Source organism: Lathyrus oleraceus, chromosome 7, assembly GCF_024323335.1.
Source record: "Lathyrus oleraceus cultivar Zhongwan6 chromosome 7, CAAS_Psat_ZW6_1.0, whole genome shotgun sequence".
Classification (NCBI taxonomy): Eukaryota; Viridiplantae; Streptophyta; class Magnoliopsida; order Fabales; family Fabaceae; genus Lathyrus; species Lathyrus oleraceus.
The window spans coordinates 427586038-427604168 of NC_066585.1; the positions used below are offsets into that span (position 1 = coordinate 427586038).

At 36.4% G+C, this 18131-nt stretch overlaps 1 non-coding gene across 1 annotated transcript; it reads left to right on the forward strand.

Moving 5' to 3' along the window:
- The first annotated feature begins 1080 nt into the window (after positions 1 to 1080).
- On the forward strand, positions 1081 to 1187 carry LOC127109985 (small nucleolar RNA R71). The gene has a single exon (XR_007797225.1). It is a non-coding gene; the product is annotated as a small nucleolar RNA R71 (small nucleolar RNA).
- The last annotated feature ends 16944 nt before the right edge of the window (positions 1188 to 18131 follow it).

Below are 18131 nucleotides of genomic sequence, written 5' to 3' on the forward strand. Positions count from 1 at the left end.
ATCTCTACATGAAGCTTTTCTATTACTTTTATAAATTTTTGGTATTGGTTATTGACTTTGGTTTGTTTAAGTCTTTGCGGATATGGGATTGGTGGTTTGTATGGGGGTGGTGGTTTGTAAGTTTTATCCTTGGCTTCACCTTCTTGGTCGGTTTGTTTCTCGAGTTCCACCGGTTCCTCTTCTTGGTTGGTAGGTATATTTCCTTTAGAAGTTTTGGACTCGCTCATTGCTGGGTTATGAGGCTCTTCGTAAGCGGTCCCACTTCGTAACGAGATAGCGTTAGCTTGCCCTCGAGGGTTTGGTTGAGGTTGTCCAGGGAATTGGCCTCCAGGTGTAGTCTGTGGGGCTTGGTTTTGTGCTACCTGTGAGATCTGGGTTTCAAGCATCTTGTTGTGAGTGATTATCTGATCAACCTTGGTTCTTAATTGCGTTATAAGTTCGTTTACATGAATGTTCTGGTTTAGGAATTCTTTATTTTGCTGAGTTTGACCCGATATAAAGCTCTCCATGATCTTCTCAAGGTTAGACTTCTAGGGCACAACTTGCATAGGTTGGTTTAGTTTTTGGGCTTGATAACCTTGCGGTCTCTGAGGTGCATGATTTTGGATAGGGTTCTGGTTTTTATAGGAGAAATTCGGATGATTCTTCCATCCAGGGTTGTAAGTGTTTGAAAATGGGTTAACTTGGGCGTAATTCACTTGGTCGGTGTTCAGGTCGTTCAAAAGGTTACACTCCGCCGATTCGTGTCCTTTAGATCCACAGAGTTTGCACTCTGTGTGGACTACCGCTGCGGTGTTAGTGTTTGAAGACATATGTTCGATCCTAAGGGCTAAAGCGTCCATTTTCGCCTGCATCATGTCTAGAGAGCTTACCTCATGTATTCCACCTTGAGTCTCCTTTTTCTCTATTGATGCTCGTTCAGTTCCCCATTGGTAATGGTTTTGGGCCATATCCTCAATTAGGTCATAAGCTTCAGGGTAAGGTTTGTTCATCAGCGCGCCACCTGCGGCAGCGTCGATGCTCATCTTGGTGTTATAATGGAGTCCATTGTATAAGGTATGAACGATCAGCCATTGTTCTAGGCCATGGTGTGGACAGACTCTTAATAGTTCTTTATATCTCTCCCAAGCTTCAAAAAGTGATTCTCCTTGGTTTTGAGTAAATCTAGTTATTTGGTTTCGAAGAACAACAGTCTTACTAGGGGGAAATATCTAGCAAGGAATACTCTCCTAAGGTCTTTCCAGGTAGTTATTGAATTAGCTGGAAGTGAATCCAACCATGAACGTGCTCTATCCCTGAGGGAGAAAGGAAATAATCTTAAATGAATCGCATTAGGTGAAGCGCCATTAGATTTAAAGGTGTCGGCTAGTTGGATAAAAACGTTTAAATGTTGATTCGGGTTCTCAGTAGCGAGACCTGCGTATTGGTTCTGTTGCACTAATTGCAACAAAGACAGTTTTAGTTCGAAATTGTTAGCAGGAATAAGGGGGTTTACTATACTCGAACTAAGTTCCTCGTTAGAGGGTTGGGCAAATTCCTTAAGAGGTCTCCGGTCGCGATTCTCGGCCATAGCTTTCTTAATTCGGATGAGTAAGAGGCGTGTACGAGTGTAACGTTCAGGTTCCGCTAAAGGATCTACTAAATTTCTGGTACTACGGGTTCTTCGTATTTTTACCGGCTAATAATTCCTTAGTCTATACGGTGTAACAACGGGGTACGAAATTTGACGAAGTTGATCCCCGACAACGGTGCCAAAAACTTGATTGTGTGAATTGGCAAGTGCACGAATTGCGTCAAAGTAATATAAAAGAATATCGATCCCATAGATACCAAATCGTCAATCTTTCGATTACTATCGTTACGGTGTTTATCTAAGGCGGTATAAAAGAGATATTGGGTTTGCAAAATAATGGTAAATAATAAATGCAGGTAAAGACAGGTTGAATGTATTTCACGTCAGTTAAGTGATGTTTCGATTGTCTTAATAGAACTACTTATGAGGCAATATTTTCTACTCTTGAAAAGAATCAATTTAACAGGAATTGTCGCTTTCACGTATTCAAAACCGAGTTTACCCTTAAATTAAGGCCTTTTATTGTCGCTTATAAAAGGTGCACAGAACGCTAAAGTAGTAAACTTATTTTTAAGAAACAAGACTCGTAAACTTAGTTGAAAAGTGATTTTGATTTGGAAAGTTTACCCAAGGAGTTTCCTGATTTTAAATCTATCAACGTGTCCGAAAACAGTTTCAAAAATAGTTTTTCCTTAAAGTGATAAAAGTTCCTAGTTACTAAGCCAGGGTGCTTTCGCACTCCTCGAATAATTAAAACTAACCAAGTTTGTTTAAGAAAACTCAAGTTAAAAATCAAAACAGCCTTTAAAGTATTTCTACAGATTCAATATGTGAAACATCTCTTTAACCGCGATCCTTACATTCTAACCTTTAAAAGATTTAGCCAGACATGGTAACACAAACAAACACAATGGTATTGATCATGATGAAAAGTTTGTTTTAGAATGTAAGGCGTAAGGGACGAGTAAAGCGTAAAAGTAAAGCATAGACAGAAAGTAAATAAAAGTAAAGCGTAGACAGAAAGTAAATAAAAGTAAAGCGTAGATAGAAAGTAAATAAAAGTAAAGTGTAGACAGAAAGTAAATAAAAGTAAAGCGTAGACAGAAAGTAAATAAAATAAAGCGAGTGCGGAAAATAAATAAAGTAAAGCGAGTGCGGAAAATAAATAAAATAAAAGCGAGTGCGGAAAATAAATAAAATAAAAGCGAGTGCGGAAAATAAATAAAGTAAAGCGATGACAAGTAAATAAATAAAAGCGATAAATAAGAGCCTGCTCCAAGCGGAGGGCTTTAAATCTGGTACAAGAAAAATAAACCTCCGACTCCTGAAGATAAAGACGACAACAACTGGAAGTGACCCAACTCAATCTCACTAAGGTGCGATAATCCCCCGATGTGACAGATTACCACTTTTACAAATGATAAATATAGGCTTAGTGTTGTAAACTAAGTTGGATGATTTGAAAATGAAATGGAACAAACTATTTATAGAGGATTTCAGCAGTTTGCAAAGACCATGGTGCCCTCTAACTTCTCCTTAGTGGGAACGTGATTTCCAAAGGTGGCGCCCGCCATCCCTTCATGGCGCTCTCCATGTGTGTAAATGGGAAAGATCATGGGAACGTGGTGGTTACCTCTTGGTTGAGGGATGATGAGTCATGGCTTCTCCTATAGCGGTCGCCATGTGCAACGCCATGTGTACAATTTTCGCCGAAAAACCCTAATTTCAGGTCTTTTTGCTTCGTTTCTTCTAAAAGGGTCCGAAAGTGGTAAATATCTGAAAACAACATAAAAGAGAGCATAATACAAACAAAATGATAATAAAGTCCTAATAAACATGTGAAATCCGAGTCAAAAACACGGTGTAATTCAGTGTGATCAATTGCAGGTAAAGAAGCAAACATCATTATTTGGCATTGCTATAGTTCGACATATGGAGGACACCATAGTGGCGAAAGAACTGCAGCCAAAATACTGTTGAGTGGGTTTTGGTGGCTAAATCTATTTAACAAATGTAATTTATATGTATCTACACGCCCTGAGTGCAACAGAACTGGTAACATTTCAAATCCAGACGAGTTCCTTTAAATATTATGCTTGAGGTTGAACCGTTTGATTGTTGGGGAATTTATTTTATGGGTCCATTTCCCCAATCGAATATGTACCTTTATATTCTTGTATGTGTCAATTATGTTACTAAGTGGGTTTGGGCAATTTCTTACAGTGCTAATGACGTTCGCACTGTTACTGCTTTTTGAAAAAGAATATTTTTGACATGTTCGGTGCACCCATAGTGTTGATCAATGATAGAGGGACACATTTTTCAACAAATATTTGGAAAGATTGCTAGAAAAATATATTGTTAAACATAAAGTGTCAACTCTGTACCATCCACAAACCTGTGGCCAAGTCGAAGTATCAAACCGGCAACTGAATTAAATTATGGAGAAAACAGTTGCAGCATCACGGAAAGATTGGTCGAAAAAATTGGATGACTCTCTTTGGGCATATTGTACATCCTTCAAGACACATTTAGGCATATCTCCATATAAACTTGTTTATGGTAAGGCATGCCATCTTCCTGTAGAAATGGAGCATAAAGCTTATTGGGCGATAAAATTCCTGAATTTTGACGAGGAGTTGGTTGGGAGAGAGAGATTACTAAAATTAGATGAATTGGAGAAGATGTGATTATATGCTTTTGAGAATGCGTTAATTTACAAGGAAAGGACGAAAATATATCATGATAAAAAGTTAGTGAGACGAAATTTTCAAGTAGGGTAACAAGTCTTACTATTTAATTCAAGACTGTGACTTTTTCTAGAAAAACTGAAATCAAAGTGGCCATGGTCGTTTTTATCTATTGAAGTTTAAGATCTAGGTGATATGAGGAGATTTAAAGTAAATGGTAAAAGATTAAAACATTATTATGAGGGGGAATTTACAAATGAATTTTTTTCCCTAATACCTTCGGAACCTTGAATCCAGCAGTCAAGCTAATGACACAAAAAGAGAACTTCATAGGAGGCAACCCATATTTTCGAATAATTTTTTGTGTGCATAATTTAATTTATGTTGGTAGTCAGATTCAATAAGAGGAATTATATAATATCGCACATTTCTAAAATACTATTTATGTTTATCTTTAATGAATGAGTTTGCTACTGCTGTTTCTTTCAGATTTACAAATAATGCAACTTTAGCATGGAACGGATGAACCAAAAGCACCACTAGATGAAACTTGATCATCAGGAAAGAGACTTGCAAATTGAAAGCAAATGATGAAAAAGGAATCAACATACTTATCCTCAACCTTCAGATACCTCAACTAGTAAGATTTGAGCCAAATTATTTCCACTATTAGTATTTACTATTCCTTTCATTGAGTGTATCCATGCATTGTTGCTTTATCAAGTTTGAACTATTTTTGATTCAGTTTGTCTAGTTTGATTTACCCACACGGATGCAATTGTTTTCTATGAACTCCAAGCCTTTTTAAAAACTACATTGTAATAATAGGAAAGGTCCTTTGCTAACCACTTTGTGCTTAGCCATTCTTTTGGTAACTTAGCCTTATTTATTAGCCATATGACTTGAAAGATTACATCTTTCCACCCTCTCTTTGGAGTTAGGTAGAAATTTTTAGTTTTAAAGTTGTATGAAACATAATAAATTTAGGGTTGCTCTTGGAAGTGAGCAAGGTTTAAGTTTAGGGTTGAGGTACTAGAGAAAAAACGGCAAAAAATTTTTTTCAAAAGTTTTGAAAAAATTAGAGTGTAAAAATAACTTCTTAAAAAAAAGAGAAAAAGAATGCAAATGTAGATTGAGGACCACAACAGTGATATCTTTAGTACCGTTGATCAGGAAAAAAATGGTATGACACAATCTGAGAACTAGGTACCCAACTCCAAAGGTTTAAACCTACTTTCCAAAAAAGGTCATACTTGAACATAAGCCAAGTTTCAACTGGAAAAGCCCTCAAGTGTCTGTGTATTTTGATTTATCTGACGAATTCTATTAGAATATGATCAAGCTCAGTATAAACTATTTTACATGTTGATTGAGAGACTACCATGTCAATTAAGTGAGTCGTGGTAAGATGAGAGACAAGTTGAGTATTTATCAAAGATTGAGTATATTTTATGAATTTGCTGGATTGCACTTGGAATTTAGAATGATGGCCAGGTAAAACAAAGTTCATATTCACTTGTTATTACGGAAACTTGTTTTTCTGTTTGGAATATTCAGTGCAGGTAAGTTACTTGAGGAAAAGCAATAATTCAAGTTTGGGATTGTGATGACACTCTGTTATTGCATGTTTTCTATCGAAGAAACAGATCAAAACAAGTCAAAGATAAGCAAAAATGAAGAATAAAGACCAAAGAAATATGCAAAAATGACCAAGTATGAAGAAATAAGGACTTAGTGAGAATTTGATGGATAAAAGGAGCAAAAACATGCAGCTACTAGAATAATCACGCGCAGCATCGCACGCGTGATATGGATGCATTGTCAACATCGCGTACGCGATGAAGGATATCACGCGTGTGATTTGTCCTTTTCCAGGCCTATTCTAACGCGTTCTATACTGATTTGGCTGCTATAAAAGGGAGTTTTTGGCATCTTCTCAAGGATTCTGTGAAATTGATTGAAAGTGGCAGAAATGGGTATCAAAGGAGCGATATTGAGAGCAAGTCATTGAAGGTCAGTTCTTCAAGAATTTTCATATCCAATCTTCATCTTATTGCTTGGTATTTAATTGTATGGTTATGCATAGCTAAACTTCTCTATGTTAGATTTTGTATGATGAACTTATTTGGAACATGTTGGGACATATGTTTGATTTGCCAGTGCATGAATAATTGAAATTATATTTCTATTTAATTGTCTCATACGCTGAATGTTTTTTTATTTGAGATTCTCTTTTAATCTGATTATGGACGCATAGAGAATACTAACCATTAGTCAATGTGTTGTAATTAGGGAAATTATTGTGCTTACGCTGGTTGAATAGGGATAAGAGACCTCTAGTAGTGGCATTTGAGTTAATGAACGGTTGCATTGCCTAATTCCACTTACGTTGTTTGAATAGTGATAAGAGACCTATAGTAGGAGTTAGTGAGCTATACACCAATGGTATTGGGTATATCGGTTTTGTTAATTCACCGTGGAAATATAACGACTTTCTCATTCATGTAATGCATCAAACATCAATAGGGGATAAACAAGGGATTCTATATAAAACCTGAATGCTTTCTCATTTTCTCATAACAACTTTTATTTTTCGCTTTCAAACCTGACCCCCCCCCCCCCCCAATTGTTACTTTTTACAAGTGGCACAAATATTGTTTTGTTAAATAGCAGTCCTTATGGATTCAATATCTTTTTATTACTGCAACACTATCAGTACACTTGCCGAGAAGTCATCAGGTACCCAAAGTGACAAATTATGCTTTAGTTGGATACTATAATTTTGATTTTGATGGCTATTAATTGGATTAGAGAAGTGCCAACATTATGTGCAACTTATTTGGTAACTCTCTTGTCTCCGAACATAGCAAGAAAGAAGAAATTGTTGCACTTTGCATATCTAAAGTAGAATATATCATTGTGGGTAGTTTTTATGAAAATTATATGGATGAAACATTAGCTAAGTGATTACAGAGTTAATATCAGAGCTATCTCGATAAAATATGACAACACTAGCGACATAAACCTCATTAAAATTATGGTACTTCACTCTCAGACTAAACACATTGAGATTAAGTGTTGCTTTTTATTAGGTATCATGTCGAAAAAGGGGATTATGTAATTGAGTTCGTGTCTTCGTCTAATCAACTAACATATATTTTTACAAAAACTCTTCCCAGATAAAACTCATTTTTTAAGAACCGAGTTAGGAATCTTAAATCAATCACGTATGTATTAACCTGCTAAGTGGTTTTTATCCTTCATCTTCTTCCCTTTCTCAATGTGATGTACATGTTTTTATGTGTTATTTGTTTATTCTGCCTTTTTGGTAATGCCGAAGAGGGAGAAGTATCCTCTATAGAGCAGTAGAGTATACTCTTTTTATCTGTGAGAGGGTGGGGGGGTGTTAATCACACAAAATATTTTTATATACCTTTTTTATTTTACCACCTCCCTTAGAGATGCCTCATCATCATAAAAAAAGTGAGTATGGTTCTTTGATTTTTAGGTAATAACGTGGTTTTGATGATGACAACCATGACAATTGTCAATTACATTGATGGAAACTTTCAAGTATGTTGATGATATTTGTAACACCCTAAACCCCACACAAAATTTATCACATAAATTAAATATAAAATAAAACTATGTAGGGTGTCACACATTCATAACACATATGACCTGCTCCGTAACACGGGTTTCAACAATAAATTTTAATACACACATTTTCAATAAGGATGTTTACACGACATCTAACTCATCTGGTCGGTATTATATATTCACATAATAAGACATTCATAACTGGTCACTGCACGCTCACTTCCATTTTAAAGTATCATCGCAACGGAATTATCATCACAATTATGGAAGATAAAGCAAGTAATAACATCTAGTCTTAACTTCAATTGTAATAACAAATAAGAGAGTTGTAATCAATCAAATCGACATCTTAAGAATTCTCAACAACAAAATTAGTCTTATGACTTCAACATAATTAGACATAAGGAATAAAATAAGCGTTTAACCCAACCCGATGTTACATGATCAGAGCAAGGTACCACTAGTAAAAGCGACAAAATAAAGAAGTAATCCAAGAGCTACATTCCACTTACTTCGACAATACTACTCTTGAGTATCTACACAATGTCCATGTAAAGGCAACATTCAAACAGAAGGGGTGAGAATTCATTTCAATAATAACAATATCGAATGAAGAATAGAGTACAACATCTACACAATCATGCATAACAATATATCACATTCTTACGTCCAAATCATAATCAACATCATACACGACAATATCTCAATTATCATCAACATCATACAAAACCATATCTCAATTATCATTAACATCATATGCAACAATATCTCATCCAACAACACATCAACAACAACCAATACAAATGCAACACTTATGCAATGTACTCAACACCGACTCGACATACATGTGGTACCAAATATGAACACTCAGGTTCATCTCCCTCCATGATCCCCACAATAGGATTGATTCCCTCTTGGAATCGGAGCATACGAAAATCGCTATCATCACCATAGCTAACGCTTCACTAATCCCCCATAATAGGAATTAGTTACTCGCACTCGATCCATCACAATGGGACCGAGGCTCACCAAAATTGGTTACCATCAACATAGGTAACATTTCACTAATCCATCATAATAATAATTAGCTACTCGCACCTGATCCATCACCATAGAATCGAGGCTCACCAAAATTGGACCGAAGCTCGTACACCAAGATGCATGACTCTCAAATAACATGCATCAACATAATAAGGTTCACCTAAAGGATCCCCACACACATCTCATCATTTATGCATCACATAATTCATCATGCAAAAACCAATTCGTGTTACCAGGTGAATAATATCAATAAACATAATCAACTTGTCAACATCTTAACATCATCGATATAACAACATAATTATCACACCACGATATTACAACAATGCGACGATTCATCAACCAAACGTATAAACCAATACATTTATTAACATAGAAGACATGTTAATATTATCTCAACAATCAATACCATGTTATGGGTATGAGCCTTAGCTTTCTAGTGCTTCAAATGGCATCAAAATCGGACTTACGGAATAAATGTTATGACCAAAATCATCGTGATATGTCAAAAAACTCATTAACCGAACGTATGAACAAAACTTCACCAACACAGTAGGCATATTAATAATACTAAATCAATTCACTTATCACCATCACATTATATCCCTTAGAGTCAGCTTTTTAATACTTCAAACCCCAACCCAAATTGATTCACAAGTTGAAAGTTATGATCAAAACCGTGCAAGAAGGTGTTACTAAAAAGTTATTGTTTTCTAAAATTTCCAACATAATTTACGTCTTCTTCAACCCCAAAAACGTCCATGAAATAATCCCCAAAATTATTTTATCCCTGAAACAAAGTTATAGTCCTTTATTTCAGATATCCAACGCTTCAAACAACACTCGATTTGGACTTACAGATCAAAAGTTATGGCCAAAACAATTTCGAATGAAATACACACAAAAAAGCCTCCCGCGCTGAGCGCGGTCGTGACAGATAGAATGCAGAATTTTCTGTATTTTTCATCGTTGGAGGCTTTCCGGACCTCCGATTTCGATTGCGTAAAAAGTCAATTGCTCAGAAAATTACAATCCATGCAATACTCTAATTATCTAAAGTTAATTTATAGTTTTAACACAAATTAATCATCTAATAATTTTTTTAAGATTATGCCTAAAACCTTCAAAATTATAACAATGGTGGATATATGTTCAATCATAAAATCAGAAAAATATACGCACATGAGGGATACAAAATTCATCATATTATCATCATATAACAACCGTCATAGCATCCAAATTCATAATTATGAATCAAAACACCCAACCCTAAGGAGGTTAAAGGTTCCTCCATTCTACCCTTCTACCATACCCATTATTATTTGAACAAGTTCTCACCCTTACCTGAATTCCTTGCAAAATTTCTGAATTGAAACTTTCACTATTTTTCCTTGATCACCTTGCCTCTTGCCTCTTTACTCCTTTTTATCAAATGTGAAAATCTCCCTAAACCTAGGTTTCTCATATTCCTTATTTTTAGGGTAATCTTTTCTGAATCACCAACTTGGCCCAAACTTAATTATCTCATATTCCTTCCTCCCACAAACTTTCTCAGTTTCTCATATTTGGCCCAATTATTCGATCTTCACTAATTAATATAATAAAAATAAATAAAATATTATTTTTAATTATCAAAACAATTCAAAATTATTCTGCTTACTTCTATCATCCCTCTATATCCCTAACTCAAGGATACATACTCCGCCAACACCCAGCCATAAAATAAATAATCAAAATCCATAACTCAAACAATTAAAATATAATAAAATATCTAATAAAAAACGGGGTGTTACAACTCTCCTTCACTTAAGAAATTTTACGACACCCTCAGTTGCTTCTCACGCTCCCAAGTCATGCTTCCACCAGCTGGTCCACTGATACGGCTCGTGACTGTATATAAAATATAGTCTATCGGATACTTGACTGCAAGTGCACAGTCTAGTCGTTTAGTTTTAAAAGATATCGAACCCACAGGGACCGATGGTCAAACTAATGATATTGATGTTACTATGTTTAGCTAAGGCGATGATTTTTAGAGGTTCGGTTCAACAAAAATTAAATCTAAAGAAATTTAAGTTTTTAAAAAAATATTAATGAAGGGATATCAGTATGCAACACATTAATTGTCAAGGATTCGATAAGTCACCAGTGTATATTTGATGCGAATCGTGACTATATATAAAATATAGTCTATCTGGTACTTGACTGCAAGTGCACAGTCTAGTCGTTTTAGTTTTAAAAGATATCAAACCCACAGGGACCTATGGTCAAACTAGTGTTACTAACGTCACTATGTTTAGCTAAGGGAATGATTTATAGAAGTTCGGGTGCAGAATATTAAATCTAAGAGAAATTTAGTTTTAAGAAAGAATTGATGGAAGGAATTAGTATGCAACGCATTAATCTTCAGGGATTCGATAAGTCACCGGTGTATAGTTCAAATACCAAATTTCTTTCAGTAGAAAATACTTATTTAAAAGAATTTATCTCACACTCTCGTGGTTGTTGATTCAGTCTATAGCTTTAAGTCAGAATGTACGCTCTCGCTGTCCCATTTGAAGTTAAAAATACTTTTTGAAAATAAATAAAGTCTAATTGCTTTTAAAGTGCTCTCCCTGTTTTTAAAATCAATGCCTAGTTTTTACTATCCAGCTCGAGCCTCACGCTCTCGCGATTGTTGGTTCTCACCTTAGTTAATTTTCCACTCTCGTGGCAAAATCGTATTAAATAGCTTCTCACTTTTGTGACAAAGTTAATTAAATTTAAATTAAAAACCTCAGCCTAAAAGATTGTTTGAGAAAAAGAGTTTTCACCGATTATTATTAAATCCTATCCAATTAAATTGTTACATACCAATACCGGTAATTTAGCCGGACATGTTAAATAGCACAAACACAGAGCATAAACAGACCAACAGTGCTGCAAACATGATTATAACAATAACAAAACAATGATAATAATAATTAAATAAAAACCCGGCAATTGGATTAACAGAGTACGGTGAATCTTGGAGTACTTGAGCAGTCCTCCACGGGTCGGTAGGATTCTGCTTCATTAATACAATTGCTTACTAAATTAAATAAAGTGTAGTAGTTCCCCAGTGTAGGAAACTACTACTATGGCTAACTGGAAAACAGAAAGGAAAAGAGAAAACGGGAATTCTAAAAGGAATGGTAAATGAATTAAGGCAATGGAAACAAAGTTGCTGAAAAGAAAATAACTAAAAAGCTAGAATGCTGTAAAAAATAAATTGCAGAGTGGAAGTGTAGGCGTTCCCTTTTTTTCCAACTTCTGTCCTTTATATATTGCTTTGGTAGGTCTTGGCAGTTGAGAAAATTAAGGAAGACTGGTTGAATGAGGAATCCACGGGGGAGTCATTCTGTTGGAGAGAATTTAGGCACGTTTGGTTGCCTCTGATGACTGCTTCAAAGCGTAAAATCTGGCCGTGTGACGCTCGTCATGGGTCTGTGACGGTCGTCACAGGCTGGGCCGTGCCGGTCGTCATGCAGCTTGTGACGGTCGTCACATCAGTAAATTCTGTATTCTAGTTTTTCTACTTTTTCTGTGCTTTGTCATCTGTTTCTTTTTCTTTTTCTTCCTTTTCTACATTTTACTCATTAATGCTTGGAGATTTAAATACCTATAAAAATAACTCGAATACTTACGGAATAATCGGAATATTAACTAAAGTGGTATGATCTTTGAGTGTAAATCAAGGCAAATATCTGATGCATTTTTGCGTTATCAAACTCCCCTAAACTTGAATCTTTTCTTGTCCTCAAGGAAATGAAATTTGAAAACAAAGTTAAACGCGAATACATTACCCATTCGTACGTGGTTGTCAGGTGGATTGTTAAGATGGCTGATATTCAAGTAAAACACTAAAGATACAATTACAACACCAGCATTAAGCATTAGCGTAGATCTCTCCTTTGCACAAGCCAGTTCGAATCATGCTATTATAGCTCAACCTAGTGTCTCTCGTTCCTATTTCACCCGGTTTCATTATAGCGCAATCACATTAAGCCCTTTGCCTCAGCACGCACTTAGTGAAGTAGCCAGTTAGTGACTTTGATCCTTTTCTTAGCGCGGGGTCTGGTACACTAGTGCGGTACCCCTTTATATATCCCTATTTTTGAAGGTTGTGGAAAATCGAACCGTAGTTCGCCCTACCGAGTCCAGTACCAGGTACCTCTGAACCAACCAGTTGGGGTTTTTGTTCCTTCTTTTTGTATATCTTTACAACCTTTTGTATGGTTCTTTTATCAATTTCATGATAGCAAAAGGTATGAAGGATTCTCTTTAATTCGTAGGCATCAAACACTTATATTCATCAGCTCTTCACGTGGGTTGTGCTTGAGACGGCGCTGACTGCTAGTATAAACTATTATGGGTTAATCTAGAACGGAGACTTAAGGTATCGGTATAATGGTTATTCAAACTGATCTCGTAGAAGTGAGGGATCTAAGGTGTCGGGACGGTATCAATCTTGTTAGATCTTTCTCAGTTTCCTAACAGAACCTCTGTAAGACAACCTATATACTCGTAGGATATGCATTTAATCTTAAGGAAAAAAATTATGTATAAATGATTGATAAGGACAAACAAACATATTTTTTTTTGTATTGGCTGAAAATACTAACAATAGAAGCAAGTAAATGAGTGATAAGGATTTCCTCCCACATTTAATCAATGCATTATCCTCAATACGACAGTATACAAAATAAAAAGAAAGAAACATGAAGGTCACTACTCGTCGTAACGCTGTTGACTTTTGCGTGCTCTGGCTCTTGCTCGTGCACGCTCACCTCTTCCTCGCTGGGTAGGATCCAACCCTACATGCTGAGTGTACTCCTGGATGGCATCTACGCGATATGTCAGGGCACTCATCTGGTCTGAAAGCTCCGCCATCCCCTCGTCATGCCAGTTTGCATAGTCATGTTGATCCCGCTGTATTTGCTGGATCGCTTGCATCATTTCCGTCTGGCGTTCTTCCATCCTCTGGTTGTGTCGCAGCATCTCGACGTAGATGTTTTCCATGGTGGCGGGTCTTCGCTCGCTTCTTCGCTGCCCTCGGGAAGATGTCTCTGCAGCGTACTCCTGAGGTGGCTGCGGCACGCCTCAGTTAAGCTCCTCCTCGACTTCATCTGCTCCATTATCAGGATCTCCTTCATTTGCCTCAGGGACATCCAGATCAGAAATACAATTCTCCATATTTTTCGGATCTGTTCGGTTCCTGTTGGGCATGATGATGCTTCGGACTATCTTGTTTCTAACAATAGGATGATACTTCCCGTCGTCTCTGTAAGAACAAAAATAGTTCTACAATAGATTCCATGATTTTGATGATAACAAAGGATGAAACCAAAAGTGGTACCCTAACGAAAAGTTTCTAAGTGTGCAGGGTTCTAAAGAAAGAAGAAATAAATCTGATGATGTCATCAGATGCAAAACAAGATCAGATGCAAAATCTCAAGTATCAGAAGCATCTAAAGAGGAATCTCGTTTCAAGAAACTCTAAACTCTGGACAAAACTGCAAGTATCAGAAGCATCTGAACATGAAGTAAAGTCTAGAAGCTCTGACTCTGAACAAATGTCTTCTGCAAACTCTGAAGTTATCAGCGTCATCTGAACATTCAAGAAATAACATCAGAAGCCAATTTCTCCAGATACACAAAGACTCTAATCAGAATTGTTAATCATGATGAAGTAACGTTTAAGCCAAGTTAAAGTTCTGCAAATGGATTTCCTCAATTAGAAAGAGACGTTAATCTCCACTTCCAAGAGAGAAGTTACTAATTGTGGTAAGTAGTCACTTCTAAGTGAAAAAGTCTACTGCAGAAGCTATTAATGGAATGGCGTAACTACATCTCAATATCCAACAGACTCAACGCTACTTCAACTCTACTTCAACTCCTATAAATAGAGAAGAAATCTCATTCAGTAAACATGAAGAAATCACTAGCCAAAACTATACTGAAATCATATCACGCTCAAGAAAAACATCTTTGTTCTTCAAAGATTTTTCACTAAGCTTTTGCTTATCAAGTGAAAAATTTGTTCTTAAGTTTGTAATATTTGCTTTCTTAGAAGCACTCTAGATTACACATCTTGTATCTATTTTTATTTGATTTCCTCAAGTGACTCTTTGTAGTCTGTAGACTTGAGAGGACTAAGAGATTTTCTTTTCTCTTAGGGGTTGTTTGTAATCTTTCAAGATTAGTGGATTAAGTCCTTGTTGAAGGCGAAATCACCTTGGCCGGGTGGACTGGAGTAGCTTTGTGTTATAAGCGAACCAGTATAAAATCATTGTGTGATTTCATTTTGCAAAAGCGCTTATTTTTCAAACAATTCAAACCCCCCTTTCTTGTTTTTCTCACCTTCAATTGGTATCAGAGCTCCGGCTCTGTTATTGATTTTCAAATCAAACACTTAACCGTGTAGAGAGATCCAGTGCGAGAAAAACAAATGGCCCACTCAAATGAGAAAGATTCTTACAATGCCAAGCCTCCTGTTTTTGATGGAGAAAAGTTTGATTACTGGAAAGATAGAATCGAAATTTTCTTTCTTGGTTATGATGCTGACCTCTGGGACATTGTCACAGATGGATACAAACCTCCAACCTTAAATGGAGCTGAAGTTCCCAGAAGCAAAATGTCAGAAGATCAGAAACGTGAGTTCAAAAATCATCACAAGGCCAGAACAATACTTCTAAATGCTATATCATACAACGAATACGAAAAGATCACCAACAGAGAGACGGCTAAAGATATACTTGACTCTCTGAAGATGACCCATGAAGGAAACTCCCAAGTCAAGGAGACGAAGGCTCTGGCGTTGATCCAGAAATATGAAGCCTTCAAGATGGAAGATGACGAAGCTATAGAAGCTATGTTTTCCAGATTCCAAACTCTTATTGCAGGTCTTAAAGTGCTAGACAAGGGATATACGACTGCAGATCATGTTAAGAAGATTGTCAGAAGTCTGCCAAAGAAATGGAGACCAATGGTTACTGCTCTGAAGCTATCAAAGGATCTGAACAACATCAGCCTTGAAGAACTTGTTAGCTCTCTCAGAAGTCATGAGATAGAACTAGAGGAGGATGAGCCTCAGAAAAGGAACAAGTCAGTGGCGCTGAAGTCCAGACCTGAAAGACGGAAGTCAGACAGAATCAAAGCTCTCCAGGCAGAAACTGCAGATACTGACGACTCTGAACCTGAAGACTCTGATGATGAAGAAGAACTGTCCTTACTAACCAGAAGAGTTAAGCAACTCTGGAAAAGAAGGAACAACAACAACTTCAGAAGATCAAGACCCAGAGGGGATAGATCAGAGTCAACTTCAAAAGGTAAACCTAATAAAGATATTACCTGTTTTGAATGTAAAGAAACAGGTCATTATAGAAATGAATGCCCCAAGCTGAAGAAAGATAACTCTAAGAAAGAAAGCTTCAAGAAAAATACCTTCAGAACAAAGAAAGGATTAATGGCCACCTGGGACGATAGTGAATCAGGATCATCAGAATCTGACTCTGATGAACAAGCCAACGTAGCATTTATGGCTACCACATCCAGCAGCTCAGATGAAGAATCTGAAGAGGTATTTTCTGAACTTTCTAGATCTGACTTAGAATCATGTTTATCAGAAACTCTTACCTCTCTTCAGAAATTAAAACAAAAAGTTAAAAGCATTAAAGGCCTTCTTAAAGCAAAATCTGAAGAATGTAGTGAACTTGAGACAACAATTCTAGCACATGAAGATACAATCAAATCTTTAACGTTAGAAAGAGATGGAGCTAAAACAAAAAGCTTAAAATTAGAAGAAGTGTTGTCTCAAGCACCACAAACTTCAAATGAAATTATTTATAAATATGAAGAAGCCTTTCAACAATTTCTGAAGAATGGGATAAATAGGAGTATTATGGCATCCATGATTTATGGGGTAGGTCAGAATAATAAAAGGGGTATTGGGTATGATTCTGATTCTGATAAAACTTCTATCAGTAACCAAATTAAATCACCTTTTTCATACCACTATACACACACACAAGAACACAAATTTAAAAATGCTAGAAGACCCAAAGTTGTAAGAAACTCTGGGAAGACTAATCTAAAAGGACCCAAGAGATTCTGGGTACCGAAAGATAAGATTATCTATGTTGCAGATATCCTATGCAGCAAAGTTCAGACACCAGTCATGGTACCTGGACTCTGGATGCTCGCGACATATGACGGGAAGAAAGTCTATGTTCCAAAGCCTGGAACTTAAAGACGCTGGCTTTGTAGGCTTCGGAGGAGATCAGAAAGGAAGGATCAGAGGCTCCGGAACTATTGGTAATGGTACTCTTCCCTCTATATCTGATGTTCTTTATGTAGAAGGATTAATGCATAACTTGTTATCCATAAGTCAATTAAGTGATAACGGTTATGATGTAATCTTTAATCAAAAAACGTGTAAAGCCATTAATCAGAACGATGGCTCTGTCCTTTTCACAGGCAAGAGGAAAAACAACATTTATAAAATAAATCTTTCTGATTTAAAAGATCAAAATGTTAAATGTTTAATGTCAGTTCACGAAGAGCAATGGGGATGGCATAGACGCTTAGGCCACATTAGCATGAGGAAACTTTCTCAGCTAACTAAACTTGAGTTAGTCAGAGGCCTACCTAAACTGAAGTTTTCTTCAGATGCTCTGTGTGAAGCTTGTCAGAAAGGAAAGTTTTCAAAAACATCTTTTAAAAAGAAAAATGTTGTTTCTACCTCCAAGCCTCTGGAGCTTCTTCACATTGACTTATTTGGTCCTGTGAAAACAGCATCAGTCAATGGAAAGAAGTATGGACTTGTAATCGTTGATGATTACAGCCGCTGGACATGGGTAAAATTCCTAAGGCACAAGAGTGAGTCTCACTCTGTATTCACCAGTTTCTGTTCTAAAGTGCAAAAAGAATTTGACTCTAAAATTATTAGAGTCAGAAGTGATCATGGTGGAGAATTTGAAAATAAAGATTTTGAAGAACTATTTGATTCTAATGGAATATCCCATGATTTCTCCTGCCCTAGAACTCCACAACAAAATGGAGTTGTAGAGAGGAAGAATAGGACACTCCAAGAAATGGCCAGAACCATGATCAATGAAACAAATGTAGCAAAGCACTTTTGGGCAGAAGCTGTAAATACAGCGTGTTACATTCAGAATAGAATCTCTATTAGACCTATTCTGGATAAG